The sequence below is a fragment of the Miniopterus schreibersii genome (genome assembly GCF_964146895.1).
Source record: "Miniopterus schreibersii genome assembly, chromosome: 4".
Lineage (NCBI taxonomy): Eukaryota > Metazoa > Chordata > Mammalia > Chiroptera > Miniopteridae > Miniopterus > Miniopterus schreibersii.
In genome coordinates this window covers 80145195-80148207 of record NC_138105.1, presented here as the reverse complement: position 1 = coordinate 80148207, position 3013 = coordinate 80145195, and positions in this window count along the sequence as shown.

The following is a 3013-nucleotide window of genomic DNA, read 5'->3' as shown; positions in this document are numbered from 1 at the left end:
GGCCTCAGCGGGGCGTCGCCGGTCCATCATGCAGATAACTCCCCGTAAGCTAACTAGAAGTTGCGGCTTTGGTTCCGTTCCGGTCAGATTGGAACTCGGTCTCTGCCTTGAAGGACGCTCAAGATAGACTAGCGGGAAGTTGACGGTGGGATAAGTGAGGTCAGTCCGGTAGAGCGGCGCCTGATCCGGTGAGGAGAGCGGGTCAGGAACGGTACCGGAGGACGGAGTAGGACGCAACAAGCCGAAAAGGCGCGTTCCAGACAGCAGACCGCGCCAAGGACGGATAAGGCGACGAGACCGTGCGTCGCCCAGGGGACGCAACGACACTGACCGTGTGTGGCCGGCTGTCGGGCCAGCAGTGGTTCCGCGAGAAGTGGGGTGCGGGCGGAGGACAAGGGCTGAAGGACCACAGACGAATGAGGAGGCCGCCGCGGAGGCTCGGGGCCTGGGCGGTGGCCTCGGGCACTGCGCCTGGGAAGCGCAGAGCAGGTGGAATAGAGAGGGTTCTTGGCGACTTACCAGGAGAGGAAGCAGCCTGGATGCCAAGGACTTCTTGGACCACTGGGTGGTATTTATTTTTGTCGACAGTACTTGACTTTGAATACATGTTTTCAGGAATTAAAGACGAGAGGGTTTCAATTTTGTCAGTGGTGAAAAAAAATTCAAGTATGTGACCTGAGGTTTGTCGGGGAACTGTTGGCCACCTCTTAGGAAGCCGTATCAGTGACTTTATATACACTACAGAATTGTTTGGGGTTTTATTGACACCTGGAGCACTTATGTGTTAAGCACTGTTCGAGGGGCTGACAACCCGGCACTTATGCAGGTTTAATTGTATTCGGGGAAGAAGGCAATAAAAATATTTATCAGATACTGATGACAGTGAAGCTGTGTTAAGGTATAGAGTGTGACAGAGGCTGGGGATTAAGTCCCGTTTGGGGAAGTTCTCTGAGAAAATATTGATCAGAGACTGGAACACAGTGAGGGAGGAAATCATGTGAATATCTGGAAAATAATCCTCTAAGTAGGAGAGGACACGGAATGTTGTCCAGAGAAGTGTGCCTGGTGAGTTTGAGGCTTAGCAGACCAGAATGACTGGAGAGAGCCTGGTGAACAAGCGGGAGGGGGAGATGAGTTCAAAGGGTAACTAGAAGCCTTGAGACCATTGTAGGATTTAATCTGTGTGATAGAAAACCATTGCAGGGATTTGAGTAAAATAGTGACATGGGCGAGCATACTTGGACAGAATCACTGGTCAGCTGTGGGGAGAACAGGCTATGGTGGGGCTAGAGGGAATACAGGAAAACCAGTTATTAGACTATTGCAGCAGTCTGGGGGAGGGACTGACTCCCAGTATTATAACCTTTTTACAAGGTATGTTTTGAAAGCCTGTCATTCTAAGATAATTAAGGTTTCTGGACACTGTGCTATGGAGTTTGGATATTATTGTTTTCAGCTACATGAGGATGATAATATAACATTCATTGTGCACTAACTACATATTGGACACTTTTATAAACATTTTTCATTAGTTACCTAATGTAATCCAAAGCTATGAGGTTTGCACTGTTAACAAATAAGAAAATTAAGGCACCAATGTTAAGTGCCTTGCCCAATGTCTCATGTTTAGTACATGGAACCAGGAGTCCTGCACCTGTTGATAGAGGAAAGGTGCAAAGGTTGTCATCATTACTTGTTGCCTAGGATGGCCAAGAACTGACATACACTAAGACTTCCAAAACTCCTGAAAAAGTAGTGAAACCTCCATTTATCTGGGCCATGTCCTGGTGCTCCCTCTGTGGGTTAATATTTTATCAATTTTGAGTTATTGCATCCATCTTTGGCTTCAATAACTTCATTCATCCTCTCCCCCTTATTCTGTGCCTTCCTTTTGAGGCTTTATTGTGCTGCTTTCTTCTATTTTCTACCCATTTCTTCCCATCTATTTCTATCTCTTGAAAGGAGGTGAGGAACAAGAAAAATAGGTGAAGGGAAAGGAGGAAACTGGGTGTAATGGAGAGAAATTAAAAATTTAATTCAGCGTTTCATTTCTCCTTTGCCTTTGATGTTCAAACTCCATGAATTAAAACTTAGAGGTCATATAGTCCAAAGAGACTGAACTGCCCAAGGTCCAAACACTGAGAATCCACAGGGAACCTCTTCCATTGCCGCCCACAAACATCTTCTGCATCCATCGATTACCACCTCTCCCAGTGGAAAGTTTCCTTCTTTCCAGTGAAAAAGATTCCTATATCCTCTGCCTGTGCTCCAAATCTTATTTTCCCACTTTGAGCTGCACATCCCCTCCCTTCTGCACCTTTAGACTCTCCACACCTCTTTTAGGTGATAAACATGTTCAATTCTTCTACCTTAAGTCTTGCGGACACACTCTCAGCAGACTGTTGGCTAAGTCAACACCTTTATCAAACCACCTTTTCTTTGCCTGCCCATTATAGAGGCTGCAAGGGCCAATGTTTATTTTCTCAGTCTCCTTTGCTACTAGCCTCCATGTAACACAGCTGTGGTCAAGGAGATATAATCAAAAGTCTGTTGAGTGGCTTCTGGGAAAACCTTTTCTGATAAAAGGCAGAGATGTTGCTAGTGCTACCCACTCCATTTCTTCTTGCATTAAATGCAGATATTTTACCTGAAGCTATGGCAGCCAAGTGACCCTGATGGAAAAGCCATGAAACTCAAGGCACTGAATTGTTTTGTCTCTGAAGCAATGCCATCCACCTCCAGATTATGTGAGGCAGTAAACCCCTATTTGCTTGTAAGTCATTGTTAACTGGGCTTTCCATTTTTGTAGCTGAAAGCTCTACTGATAGATATACATTCTTTCAATCTCCCTCTAGTTATCTTTCTAAACTCACCATTCCCAGGCAAGCTACTAAGTACTTTTCAAACTTTAACTCACTCTTTAACCTATTAAAATTTACACAGGTAATCAATAACCAAAACCAAAGGCAATATTTCTATTTTTATCTTACTTTATCAGTAGCGTTTGAAAATA